General features: G+C 43.1%; 1 protein-coding gene across 8 annotated transcripts in view; it reads left to right on the forward strand.

The window, feature by feature from the left end:
• Window positions 1-15,060, forward strand: part of ADRA1B (adrenoceptor alpha 1B) — a 627,213-nt gene that overhangs the window by 40,202 nt on the left and 571,951 nt on the right. For 5 of the 8 annotated variants that reach the window (XM_073802761.1, XM_073802764.1, XM_073802767.1 and 2 more), the window contains one exon: window positions 10,067-14,761. The gene's annotated coding sequence lies outside the window, so the exon portion shown is untranslated. The remainder of the gene's footprint in view (window positions 1-10,066; window positions 14,762-15,060) is intronic. The other 3 variants (XM_073802766.1, XM_073802768.1, XM_073802763.1) reach the window with 3 other exon arrangements.

Here is a 15,060-nt window from a genome sequence, read left to right on the forward strand (position 1 = left end):
TGTGTGGTGTATGACAGGTACTCAAAGAATGCTGTTCATTAAGATTGGAAGCACGGAGAACGGGAGTGTAAGGCTCAGCGAGGTGCAGTATCTGGGTTGTATTCAGGCCAAGGTGGGAGCCGGTAAAGAAGGTGGGGAGGGTGTCACAAGCAGAGCGAGGGGCATGCAGGTGTGAAAGCACGTGGTGTGTGCTCAGAGTTCATGGTGAGAAACATCTGGTGCGTCTGGGCCCCAAGGTCAAGGTAGGAAGCAGGACAGGCTGAGGTGGAGAGGAAGGCAGTGTTTGGGACTTGGACAGCTTGTATGACATGATGAGGAACCCACAGCCCTGCTGCCCCATCTCCTGGGGATGATTTCTGAGGGTGGATGCGATCACATTCACAGACAAGGAATTAGCTGATCTGAACAATGCTTGGATTATTGGCGTCTGTCAGCTGCTACCTGTTAACCAAAGGCCCAAGGCTCAAACTCCGACAGGCTCCTCTGGGAACAGGCCATGAATCATATAATGATGGCCACTTTGGCAGAAAGGGAATGCTAATAGCTGGAGGCTGATCTTATGACTGGAAGAAAGGAAGGCTGTCGTAGGTTTTCACAGGGATAGAAAAACAAGTTCACTCTAGGTTTCTACAGGGCTTTATTCCCCATTAGCAGATAAGAACAGATGTGTTTATCCGATTCCCCTAGAAATTAAGGTGTTAAGGCAGCCGAAGAGGTAAATTCTGAGGTGAGAGGAGGAGGAGGTGCTGGGGAGACAGGGGTACATTATAGTTAAGCGACGATAGGGGCAGCGAAGGGCCAGCTGGGGCCTCAGCAGGGAGGTTGAGTAGAAAGAGCACTTGACACAAGTTCAAAGTCTTGGGACCACCTCTGACCCCAAGTTCCCAGAAACGATGTACAGTGTTCTGTAAAACATGGATGATAACACTTGCTCGACTGGCCTGACCAGGCTGTTTGATGAAATGAGAAAATATACGTCTGCAAAGACACTTTGTGAGGGGCATCTAGAATAAAATCCACCCTCCGCCTCAATCTCCCAGGCCTTCTGACGGATTATAGAACACACCAGCCTCTTTCCCACCTTTGTCCACATGTTCCTTTTTCTGCCTAGAACATTCTTCTGCCAGTTCTTCCTACAGTTCATCTCAGCTTATATGCCACTTCCTCAGAAAGGCCTTCCCTGCCCTATTGAAAGCACGCACTCCCCTTTGACCCTCTCCTGCCCAAGATAGCTTGTGGTTAAGGACTCAGGCTCTGAAGCAAGTCTCTGGGGTTCAAGTTCAGCTCTGACACATACCAGCTGTGTGACCTTGGGCAGTCACCCAAACTCCTTGTGCTTCTGTTTCCACATGTATAAGATGAAAATCATAATAATATTTATCTCACAAAGTGGTAGAGACAAAGATGACTTCAGTAGGTGTCAGCTATTATTACTGTTCATCAGAGTGCTCTATTTCCTTTCTAGAACTAACCATGTCTGTAATTAATTTGTCTGTATATGTTTATTATCCAACACTCACCCTTTTCCATAATGGGCTCCCCATGAGGGCAGCGATCATGTCTTGCTGATTCATTCTTTTTTTTTTTTTTTCATTTAGTGTTTGTGTTGTTGGGGTTGGGTACACGTGTTGGTATCTATCTCTGAGCACAACTTATAGGAGACAATCTTATTTATTTATTTATTTATTTTTATTTATTTATTTTATTTTTGGCTGCGTTGGGTCTTCGTTGCTGCATGTGGGCTTTCTCTAGTTGTGGTGAGCGTGGGCTACGCTTCATTGTGGTGCACAGGCTTCTCACTGTGGTGGCTTCTCTTGTTGCGGAGCACGGGCTCTAGGCACACGGGCTTCAGTAGTTGTGGCGCATGGGCTTCAGTAGTTGTGGCTCACGGGCTCTAGAGCGCAGGCTCGGTAGTTGTGGTGCACGGGCTTAGTTGCTCCGGAGCATGTGGGATCTTCCTGGACCAGGGCTCGAACCCGTGTCCCCTGCCTTGGCAGGCAGATTCTTAACCACTGTGCTACCAGGAAGCGCTGATCCATTCTTATATACCATGTGTATAGCACAGTATAGCCTGGAACCTAGAAGATGCTCAAGAAATAGTTGTTGGATGAGAAATGTACTGAATGAGCATTTCCCAGAACCAAGCCCTGGGGTGACCCAGGCAGTCCCGGGACCAGCCAAGGAAGTGGTCAGATGGCCCTGCTTTGCATTTCATTCTCCCCTTGGTAAGGCTTTCACTTATGTAATGGAACAGCAGTGAAATCCCACGATACCTAAGTGCTTCCCCTCCAGCCAGCCCAGTATACGACCACAAAAAGGAGGAAGAAAAAGTAAGAGAAAGAGAAGAGCTCCAAACCACATGCTTCTTGGGACAGAAAAATGAGCTCTGTTTTCTCCCAGAGTCATGTGAGGGCACAGTGGCAGACGGGGGGCATGTTTTGCTGAGCTTCAGAGCAACCAAGCAGTGAAGAATCAAGGGCCCCAGCCTGAGTGTCAGCAGTTGAGGCTTTTTCCACCTCTGCACCTAACTTGCTGTGCAACCTTCATCAAGTCACCTTCCCTCTCTGGGTCTCCTAAGTGTCCTCATTTGCAAATTGAGGGGATTGGAATAAATGATTAAGGTAGAGCCGTCATGCAGTCCTGGTTTTGCCTATAGATCTGGCATAATTATTAACAATAACCTCTTTCATTCTCTAAGTGACCTGTACTAGGTGATAAATTATAAAATCAGTTTGATTCAAATCACACTGTTTCCATTTTTTGGATATGATAAACAATACTGCAGTGAAGTTCCTTATACATTCCTTTATTCAACAAATATTTGATAAGCATCTGTTATGTACCAGGTATGGTTCTATGCTCTGGGGATACTGGAGGAATAAGATAGATAAGATCTCTGTGTGGAAAATACATTCTTGTGAGGGAGATAGATAATAAATGAGAAAACAACAACAACAAAATAAATTTTAGATAGTTATGAAAAAAATAAAGGAGAACAGTGTGCTAGATAGTGATAGGAGGTGCTACTTTATAAAGTGTGGTGGGGGAAGGTCTCTTTGAAGAGGTCACGTTTGAGCTGAGACCTGAATGATAAGAAGGAGCCAGTTATGCAAAGTACCAGGGAGAATGTACAGCAAATGCAAAGACCCGGAGGTAGGAACAGCTCTTTGTGTTTGAAGAGTAGAAACAGAGACAGTATGACTAAAGTATAGCAAGTGGTTGGAAATGAGGTTAGACATATAGGCAGGGGCCAGATCATATAGGGTCAAGGAGTTTGAGTTTTGTTCTTAGTGCAGAATATCTGGTTGTATTTTAATCACTGGAAAATCATAGAATAAAACTAGCTCTATGTAGAATGGACTGTGAGCAAAAAATTTCGTGTATCTGGTTAGCTACAGCACAGAAAGCCATAACTTCACCCTCGGGTGTGTGGCACCCTGGGAGAGAATGAACAGCAGGGTCAGAGAGATCTATGTTCAAATTCCAGCTCCATTGGTATATATTCAAAAGAAGTGAAAGTGGGGTCTCGAAGAGATATTTGTATGTCCACGTTCATAGCAACATTATTCACAATAACCACGAAATGGAAGCAACCCATTCATGGATGAGTGGATAAACAAAATGTAGTATATAAATACAATGGAATATTGTTCAGAATTGAAAAAGGAAGGAAATTCTGGCACATGTTAAGGAAGGAAATTCTGACACATGATACAATATGGATGACCCTTGTGGGTATTATGCTAAGTGCAATAAGCCAGATACAAAAAAACAAATACTTTAAAGTTCCACTTACATGAGGTACCTAAAATAGTCAGATTCAGAGAGACGGAAAGTAGAACGGTGGTTGCCAAGGGCTAGGAAGAAGTGGGAATGGGGAGTTGTTTAATGGGCATGGAGTTTCAGTTTTGCAAGATGAAAAGAATTCTGGAGATTGGCTGCACAGTAATGTGCATGTACTTAATACTACTGAACTGTATACTTAAAAATGGTAAAAGATAGTAAATTTTATGTTATTTGTGTTTTACTATAATTAAAAAAAATTTTTAAGTTCCAGCTCCATCACGTACGGGCAGTGTGATTTGGCCGTTAATGTCTCTGAGCCTCAGTTTTTGCATATGTAAAAGGGTGACAGTAATACCTCCTAGCTCTTGTGTAGACAGGCTCAGAGGCTGTCTATTCCAATATTCCACTGCACAATTTGGAATCTCAGGCTTCCCAGCCTTCCCAGGCAGCTAAAAGACCCTTTCAGTGAATCTTTTTTTTTTTAAACATCTTTATTGCAGTATAATTGCTTTACAATGGTGTGTTAGTTTCTGCTTTATAACAAAGTGAATCAGTTATACATATACATATGTCCCCATATCTCTTCCCTCTTGCATCTCCCTCCCTCCCACCCTCCCTATCCCACCCCTCTAGGTGGTCACAAAGCACCGAGCTGATCTCTCTGTGCTATGTGGCTGCTTCCCACTAGCTATCTATTTTACGTTTGGTAGTGTATATATGTCCATGCCACTCTCTCACTTTGTCACAGCTTACCCTTCCCCCTCCCCATATCCTCAAGTCCCTTCTCTAGTAGGTCTGTGTCTTTATTCCTGTCTTGCCCCTAGGTTCTTCATGACCTTTTTTCTTTTTCCCTTAGATTCCATATATATGTGTTAGCATACGGTATTTGTTTTTCTCTTTCTGACTTACTTCACTCTGTATGACAGACTCTAGGTCCATCCACCATCTTGATTGAGTTGCCCTTGTACCTAATACACAGTAGATGCTCAATGAACATTTGTTGATTGACTTGCTGACTGGATCCGCTTATGTAGTAGACATGATCTAGAAGGAGCCATATGTGTAGGGAAATATGTACCTGGTACCTAGTTGGCATTCCATAAATATTTATGGAACAGGTGAATGAACAAAGTGGATGACACATCTGGCCATGAATTGTAAAACAATCTGCCTGTTCCAAAATATGTGAGAGATTTTTTTTTGTTATCTGGTACCATAATAGTTGCTTCAGAAAGCAAACTAACTGAAAGCCCTGCTGACTGAGTCTCGTATTAACATCTGTATTAGTTTTCTGTTGCTAGAAAATAACTTCCACAAGTACAGTGGTTTAAACAACACCAATTTATTACCTTACAGTTCTGTAGGTCAGACTTTTGACATGGGTCTCAGCAGGGTAAAATCAAGGTGTCAGTAGAGCTGTGTTCATTACTGGAGGTTCTAGGGGAATGATCTGTTTCCTTGCACATTTGGATTGTTTGCAAAATTCAGTTCCTTGTGGTTGTAGGACTGAGATGCTGTTTCCTTGCTGGCTGTCATTGAGGACTATTCCCAGCTTCTAGAGCCACTCACATTCCTTGATTTGTGTCCACTTCCTCCATCTTGAAAGTCAGCAACTCTTCTTCCCTCTCATCTTTCTGACCCAGCACAGAAAGGTTCTCCATCTTTAAGGAGACAGGTAATTAGATTAGGTTCACCTGGATAATCCAGGCTACTCCTCCCATCTCAAGGTCCTTAACGTTAATCCCACTCATGAAATCCCCTGGAAAAATTGAAAGATTCTGGGGTTAAGTCATGAATATCTTTGGAGGGTTATTACTCTGTCTACCACTGCATCCAGTATCACTTTGGAAGGATTGGCTTCTCAGAGCAGGTAATTTTCTCTCAGCAAAGAGCTATGGGAAATGAGGCCAGTGAAAGGGAATTTTGGATAAAGGGAAGAGAGATGAGGCATTGGCCATAAATGTGTTAGCAGGCCTGTGAGGGATGCGACAGAAAGAGGTTCTTGGCTTCATGGAATCCAGGTTGCTCAAAGAAGAAAGAAATACTTAACAAATGCCAGAAAGTTAAACTTTGTGTGTCTTACAGTTTCCTTTCTGATTCTGATCTGTTCTGCCAAGGAGGAAGTAATCTTCACCTGCCATGAATAACCGTTAATACCTTGCCCCATGTTTTTGTTTTTTTTTTTTTTTTTTCTGCTGTATGCAGGCCTCTCACTGTTGTGGCCTCTCCCGTTGCGGAGCACAGGCTCTGGACGCCCACGGGCCCAGCCGCTCCGCGGCATGTGGGATCTTCCCAGACTGGAGCACGAACCCATGTCCCCTGCATCGGCAGGTGGACTCTCAACCACTGCGCCACCAGGGAAGCCCCATGATTTTAATTTGTTGATTGATGGGTTGTTATTGGTTCATTGCTACCAATAATTGAAGGATGTTTTCTTTGCTGGCTTGGTAAAGCTTCCAGATGTTATCAGAGCAGGCATGACTTTGGCTCACCCAGCTCATGGCATTGGCTCTGAATGCTGTCATTGGCTCCTATAGTGGGCTCAGCCACTAATCAAGGACCTGGTGGTGTGTGACACAGACCTTTACATCATTTCTGGATCTTCCTCTCCACAGAGTCCAGTAAGTTATTTTGCTAAGATGCTGTCTGTTTCGAGTCTTTTTCTTTCTTTCTGTCTCTTTGCCATCCTCCTTTCTCTCTCCTTCTTCTATTCTTTTCTTTCTAGTTTTCTGTTGTTTTAGGATCAAAATAATGGAAAAGAACAGAAACCAATTCAACTCAGGAAATAATCCAAAGGTGTAAGAAGGACTGTGCAGGGGCTTCCTTGGTGGCACAGTGGTTAAGAATCCGCCTGCCAATGCAAAGGACACGGGTTCGAGCCCTGGCCCAGGAAGATCCCACATGCTGCGGAGCATCTAAGCCCGTGCACCACAACTACTGAGCCTGAGCTCTAGAGCCTGCAAACCACAACTACTGAGCCCACGTGCCACAACTACTGAAGCCCGCGTGCCTAGAGCCCGTGCTCTGCAGCAACAGAAGCCACGAAAATGAGAAGCCCGCGCACCGCAACGAAGAGTAACCCCCACTCACTGCAACTAGAGAAAGCCTGCACACAGCAACGAAGACCCAACACAGCCAAAAATAAATAAATAAATTTATAAAAGAAAAAGTAGTAGTGTGCAAAGTTGTGCGGTGGTTTGATATATCAAATCCACTTGCTTATGACAAAAATGAAATTGTTTTTAAGAGGGAAGTTTGTTTTGATATAAGAATGAAGTTGTCTTTATAAGTAAAGTTGTTTTGATATGAAGAAGCTGCATCAGGATGACATCTCTTGACATTCTGTGGCTGCCGATAAGCCCTCAGTAGCTCAGCTGCCCAGGGGCGCCGCTGGGGGCTTAGCAATAATATGAAGAAGCATCTATGGCCAGGGGACCTTTAGACTATAAATACCCAGAGTTTGTGAGGACAATCTGAGAGTTTAGGTCTGGGCAGGGTGACCCTTTGCTGACCTAAGCAGCTCTCTGAAGGCCTTGGTGCATTAGTTACTGTGTGGGTAACAGGGTAAGGGCAGTGGGGAAAGTGGTGCAGCGCCTCTTTCAGGAGATCATCTTGCTTGTCAACACCGGCGTCTTGGTTCCCCAGCAACGTGCTCCAGCAACAGGGAACTTGCGTTTTGCTGGTAGCTGGATGTCAGGCTCTCAGTTGGTTAAGCTGACTCTCCCAGGAACCAACTCATGTAGAAAGGCACACCTCAGTTAAATTGGGACTTCATTCCTTTCATCTCCTCTTGCCTGGAACAATAGTGTAATTAATCTATTGTTGGTTTGGAGTATGTTATTTCTTTATTGGCTTATTAAGAGATATTATCCTGTATGCTATTAACTTGTGAAATTATTATAATTCCTGCAGTGAACCTGTGTTAAATATTGACAAGACAGTCTCAGACTCTGAGCATAATTTCCCCCCCCCCCAAAAAACAAAGTTTACTGCTGTAATCTTCCCTGTTCTGATAAAAGGAGTTTATAGCAAAGGAATATATTTCCTGGTTCTCTCTGGGGGAATGAGGCAATAAGAGGCTGAAGGACCACTGCCTTGGGGAGTGGGTGGTAGTTTGCTGCCTGTTGATGTAATGCAAACTAAGGCCAGAGGGAGGAAATGGCCACTTCTGAGGCCACAGGTGGTTATAGATTTCAGGTAAAGCGTGGTTGTAATTCTCCCACATGTCGTCCTGGAGAGGGATGGTGGGGAGATTCTTGCTCACAGTTTGTTCCCAGAGAAGTTATGTGTTGGGCTTGGACCTTCTAGATTCTGCACAGTGGGAAGCCAGAGTCTCATCAAGTGTTAACAGAGGTCACAGCTCTTGGGAACAGAGGTTGTGACACAGAGGAAACTCCCCCCTCACCCTGTTTCCAGGAAGTTTCCAGGAAGGAAACTTCCCTGACCACACCCTGGCTTCTCTCACCCAGTCACACAAATCATTCCAACAGAGGCAGCTCTGGGCAGGACATTTGGAAAAGGCATTAGAGGGGTTGAAACCGTTTCTGTGGTGTCTTCAAGAATACTCCTTGGGAAACCCAAAGGAAAAAGAGATAGTGGAGCCAAGAAAAGCTACTAGAACTTTCTTCGGCTTGAGGTATTTTATATATTTGAGCCATAATAACCAAATTAATATCAAGAATTATAATATGACTGTTGAGGCACAGTTATGTGCTAATCATGGTTTTACATGGATTATCTTTAGTCATTACACTAACTCTGCAAGGTAGGCATTATCTATATGCTACAGATATTGAAGTTGGGAAAGAGAGGGATTAGGAGAAATGTCAAAAACCATCATGGTTTTACATGGATTATCTTTAGTCATTACACTAACTCTGCAAGGTAGGCATTATCTATACCCTACAGATATTGAAGTTGGGAAAGAGAGAGATTAGGAGAAATGTCAAAGACCACAGAGCATGTGTGGTGGGGCTGAGATTCAAGTTCAGGTTCATTGATTTTAAACTTTATTTTCTCCTTCCTTCCTTCCTTCCTTCCCTCCCTCCCTCCCTCTCCCCTCCCTCCTTATCTCCCTCCCTTCCTTCCTTTCTTTCTTCCTCTTCTATTTTGATTTTGCCATGCTTGCTTAATATCTTCTTTTAAAAGAAAAAAAATGTCACGCACTTAGTGGAGTTCCCTTTGTGTCCCTCCCTTGTCTCATCCCCCTGCCTTCCTATCTAGAGGCAACCTGTCAACTGACCTTAGTGAATGTCACTTCAGTCCTTCATTATATATGTCCATGGCCATAAATATTATATAGTATGGTGTGTTTTAAAATTTTACGTATATGAAAAAGGGCTAAAAGTATTTATTTACACAGAAAGAAATACAAATGACTATTAAGAAGAGATTCACTGTCTCATTCATCAAAAGAGCAATACAAAAAAAAAAAAGAGCAATACAAATTAAATCACATTGAGATATTTTTTAAACCTGTCAAGTTGGTCAGTACAGGCACTCAAGATTTGGTAAAACAGTGCATAGAAGATGTTGTGGGGAAAGGGGCACTCAGACTGATCGTGCATGAGAGAATTGGTATAATCTCTATAAATGGTAATTTGACAATCTCTATCATAAAAGCAAATGCAGAAAATTACAAAGGAAATTCCATTTCTGGGAATTTGCCTTTAGATACATTTGTGCTTGTTCGAAAGCACATGTGTTTAAGGTTATTCATTGAAGTATTGCTTGTAATAAAAAAGACTAGAAAAAATCCACATATCTATCAATAGGTGACTGGTTGAATAAATTGTGGGGCATCCCCTTTATGGAATCCTCTGCAGTTCTAAAAAAGAATGAAGACACTCTCTATGCTAATATGGAAATTTCTCCAATACATATTAAGTGAAGACAAAAAAAGTGCAGAAGAATGTGTATAGTATGCTACATTTTGTGCAGCAAAGGGGAAAATGAGCCTGCTTATCCACTGGTTTTTGTATGTGCATAAAGAAAGTCTGAAACTTTACATACAAAAAACTAGAAACAATTTTGCATGTGGGAGGAAAGAGGGGTGAGAGGAGGGAAGGAACATATTTAAATAAATTCCTTAAAGATTTTTTTGAACAGTGTGGATGTACTATGTTACCTATTCCAAAAATTAAATTAAAAAGTTAGAGTGGTATCATACAGTACATGTCATTCTGCTACTAACCTTTTCCAGTTTGCTTTATGTTTTCGAGGCCTATCTATGTGGTCATGACCTTAATCTTTCTATTAATTATGCTGCCTTGAACTGTAGGATCTTACAACTGAAAACGCTCCTTGGGATTACCCAGCTCTCAACTTTCACATTACAAGAAAGAAAACTGAAGGTGCAAAAATGGCAAGTAGTTGGCCCAGCAGGTCAGTGGCAGAATTGGGGTTGACCTCAGATCTTTCCACCCTGACTGGGAGCCTGGCTGCCTTTCTACCCCCTCGCCCAGTGCCCAAAACACCTCCCGATTCTAAAAGGTTAGTAACTTTATGTGTTATCCTTTCCTAGGGACATCTGCCTTTAAGAAACAAAACAAAGATAAGCAACAACATTCAACAACAAACTGAGTGGTCACCATTTTATGTAATAGGGATTATTCTGCCCTTAGAAGTCAGAGAGAGATTCTTTGGGGTGAGGGGAATGGTTGGCGGGAACGCTAACAGTGGTGGTGTTGGCAGCCAGGGCTGGAGTAAACTTTCTAGTATCTCCTCTCCCTTCTCCTCCAAAATAAATAAATAGGAAAAGAAAAGGCAAATACAAACAAAAAGCAACTAGGTCATCATAAGATAGGTTCTGCCTTCAGCTCAGGAAGGAACTAATTAGTGGTTTGGATTGGTGATGGTATTGTTGCAAATATTGTTAAGGTAACGGAATGTTATTAGATTTTTTGTTGCCATAGAGACAGCCAAAGCACTAATAAGCCCCTTGCCCTGCCCCCATAGCGAAGGAGACCTCTGCTGGTCAAGTCCTCTGGTCCATTCCTCTGCCATTAGGCAGGACCCCATTAACCATCCTGACAGGTGAGGACCTTTTAGGATTTATCTAGATAAATGACTTCAGACTTTCTGGAGTTGTTATAGTCAAGCACTGTGTCAGAAGTGGTGAGGATACAAAACCATATAAGATACATACTTTTAACCTCAAATTAAATGGCATGGATGGGTACCTCCCCAAATTTTATACCAAAATGTTTGTAACAGTGGAGGAGCAGCAACAATGTGAAGCAGCCCTTCCCAAGCTTGGAATTTTGGTCACATTTGGGATTTTCACATACTATTTCATGCAAATGCTGGAATCCACTTCTTAATATAAATATGTTTGCTTTAATGTCCACATTTACGTTCTATTAACCATTTTTTCTCCCCAGTCTTCTAGTAAAATCGATGCTCCAAGAAGATACCCTGGGTTGACCAGTGACCTTGGATATCTTATATGTGGATCCCAGCCTGGATCTTTGTGTACTCAAGTTTGAGAAGCATGGATTAGCCAGGAGTTGGCAAACATTTTTTTTTTTTGTAAAGAGCCAGACAGTAAACATTTAGGCTTTGTGAGCCATACCGTTTCTGTTACAAATACTCAACCCTGTCTTGTGGTGTCTCAAGAGCAGCCACAGACAATATACAAATGAATTGGATGGCTGTGTTCCAATAAAACTTTATTTACAAAACAAACAGATTTGGCCCATGGCCTGGATTTGGCCTGCAGGCTATAGTTTACCAACTCCTGGGTTCGACAATAAATGCCCAAGAGATTATAAAAGGCAAATATTTTCAGCTGGGACAAATAAGAAAGAAGAGTGGGAGCAGAAATTCTATTGATCATTGAAGGCTACACAGTATTTCAAAGAGCAGAGAGGACATGGCAGCATTATTAATAGAGGGCCAGTATAGACAAAAGTGAATATTTTTAAGTTTACGTATAGGTAGGGGACAGGAAGTACAATAAGTAAATCAGTTTGGCTTGAGGAAGGAACTCATGTCCAAGGGAAGCATTCTAAAATATCAGGGCTGGAAGGGACTTTGCTGATTATTTGCTTCTCATTGTATTTCCCATTGATGGGGAAATCAAGGTCAAAAGAGACCCCAGATCTGGAAAGAAGCTGAAGAGTGGTGTGCCTTGAATACTAAGGTAAGGGATCTCTGTTGTGCCAGGTACCAGCTAGTGATGTTTCAGCATTTCATCATTTGAATGTTTATTCATTAATCAACTTCCTACATATCTTGTGACCAGATGTCCCAAGAGAATTTCCTTTGAGATGGAGTTAATTCTCACCCATTGTATACCATTGTGAACTACCCCGTAGACATAGTGACAAGACACACCTGGAGCAATCAACAGGACAATTGCCAAGGATCCAGAAACTTTAGCTTCTCCTCCTGCTGTCAACTTGCCCTGTAACCTGGGCGAAATCCTGAGCCCTCCTCTGGTTTTCCCCTTGGTTAAACAAGAAGCACTCATTCTTGTCCTTCCATCAGAACTGGTGACCTGTTATTTTGTCACTACTCTGCCCCTTTCTCCCACCACCAACATCAAAGTCATAATGACCAGAGGACCCTGGAGTGGGAGGTGCCACAACTTTGCGTGACCCCGATGTTCATTCACTGATTTGTTTTCCCACTAATTATTGACCACTTCCCATGCACTGGTTGCTGAGGATAAACAATGAACGAGGTAAGCAGGCTTCTGCCCTCACAGAGCTCACATTCTAGTGGTATGAGATGGTGGGGAACATAATGTACAAGTCAACAAATAAAAGAATTTCAGCTGGAGATAAGTCCTGTGAAGGAAATTGAAAAAGGTATTGTGATAATGACTAGAGGGGCTCTTTTGGCTGGTCTAGCAAGGGAAGACCTCTTTGAGGAGAGACTGAAGGATGAGAAGAGCCACCGACGGAGCCTTCTGGGCCAAAGGAAGAGCAAGGGGCAAAGGCCATGAGTGTGCACTGTTCGAGGTACAGAGGGAAGGCGTGTGTGTCTGCAGGGTGGTGGGTGAGGGGAAGATGGATGGTAGACAAAGATGAAGAGGTTGACAACATGAAATTGATGAGTTTTCATCTGGGCAATCCAGTGACTCAATCTGGTTTATATTTTTAAAAGAGCATCCAGGCTGTTACCTGGAGAATGACTTGGAGGGATTAAGAGTAGAAGTAAGATAATCAACAAGCCTTGTCCAGGTGGGAAATAATGGTGGTCTAGATCAGACAGTAGTAGCCATGGAGACTGAGAGAAGTCACTGGATTCAGGATATATTTTGGAAGCAGAAGAAACAGGACCTGTTGAGCGATTAGACGTAGGCATTTGGGGTCGTGCTGGTGGTGGTACTAGGTGAAGGGAAAGCGGAAATCGAGGATGACCTCTCGGGTTGGGGCTTGAACAACCAGTAAGTTGTGGTATCTTTTACATTGTTTGTAGAGACTGGAATGCTAGTTTTGGGTGGGGAGTGTGGGGAGTGTGGGCAGTCAGTTGGTCCAACATGGGTGTGCTGAGGCGAAGATGCCTGTGACACCTCCAGGTGGGGATGTGCCGTTGGCAGCTGGAGATATATTCTTTGTACGTCTCCAGTCTTAAAGGGTTAGTATTCTCTCTAACACCCAAACAGCAATCTCGTGAGAGTTGATTTGCTTGACTACACCTTTTATATCTCTTCCCTGGAATGTCTGGGACATTCTGTGAATGTCTGTGAATTCCATGGATCCGTCCTAGATTCTACATTTCGCCTCCACCAGACATCCTGCTCCCATCTCTGCCCAACCCTTTGCTACCACATGACTTCTCTCCTCATCCTGCTTGGTTCCAGCATGGACGCATTTAAGGGACCTGATACATAGTGGCAAAAAGCTCTTCCCATCAACAGCGAAGGCCTATTTCCCCACATTCTTACCAACATCGGGCAGTATTATTTGCCAATTTGATAGGTGATAGATGGTGACGCGTTTCAATTTGTATTGCAAAGATGTGCTTTTAAACAGTAAAGCACTCTCTCTGTGTAAATTGCAATACACAGAATCATTCAAGTGTTCACAATCACGATTAATTATTCAGAAATTTCAGGGTGCAGATAATAACAGTGGCTACCATTTGTTTGTTGAAATCCCTCAGTGTACCAGGCACTGCAGTGGTGGTACCTCTTTTAATCCCCATAGCATCCCAAATGTTGTACATGTTATTATCATCTCTCATATAATGGATGAGGAAACTGAGGCCAAGGAAAATGAAGTAACTTGTCCAAATGGCATAGCTGGGAATCACACCCCAGGTCAGGGAGAGTGTTCCTAACCATTGCCTGCGTTCCTTCTGCTGTCCTGAGAAGGGGGCCAGCCCAGGACTGCTCCTCACCCAGGATGACAGCATTAATTGAACTCCTTCTGGAAATTCTTATCGCTTCTTAGCCTCCCCTTCTAACCTTTCTGTTTTCTCTTCCCAGGTTTCTAGATCCTTTGGGGGGTTTACTTCTCATTGACATCTGATCATTATAACTCTCTCTGATCCTCCCTCAGCAAAAACATCCAATTCTACAGAGTTCTATAGAAATAAAATGGGACTGAATAACCTGTAATACAATTGGACCAAGATGATTTTAAGCATTGTTAAACAGGGTTTGAGAGCACACAATTGGTGATGTTTGTGTTTGAAACCCTGGCAATCTGAGGCTCCTTAATAAATTGGGTATAATTGGAGTTATTGGGTATCAGCCTTTTAAAGACTCAATTCTGATGGCCAAATGCCCTTCCAGGTAGACTGGACTCCCGCCAGCTGCTTGAATGTGCCCACTTCACATGATGATGTTCTTTCAGGCCTGGAGAGCTGCAATCTTGATCCATTGGCCATCAAAGGCAAATGCTACAGGGGAAAGAAGGGGGGCTGTCAACAGAAGAAATTGCAGCCTCAGTAATTTGTGTGGAAGTGAGTGACAGAGCATGACTACCCCACTTACCTCTTGGGGGTGATGAAAAGTTATGAAGTGAGTGTGTATGAATGTCAGACCTTTTAAACCCATGTTTATTGCCAAATCCTTCCCTTCTGACTCTTGAGTCACTGTTCCAGCCACCTGTTTCTCATAGCAACCTGAAGTCCTAAAATCATGGGGTCTAGGATGTCACCCTAATTCCTCTCAAGGCATAGCTGTCCCTTTCGAGTAGAATGAAAGTAATATCATGGCTGATAAATCAGGAACAGAGAATTAGAAAGATGGGCTATTTGAAAACCAAAACTGCCTATTATACGCTCTGTCTTGGAAACAGGAAGAGGAAGATAGACTGA

Source organism: Tursiops truncatus, chromosome 3, assembly GCF_011762595.2.
Source record: "Tursiops truncatus isolate mTurTru1 chromosome 3, mTurTru1.mat.Y, whole genome shotgun sequence".
In the NCBI taxonomy this organism is placed as follows: Eukaryota; Metazoa; Chordata; class Mammalia; order Artiodactyla; family Delphinidae; genus Tursiops; species Tursiops truncatus.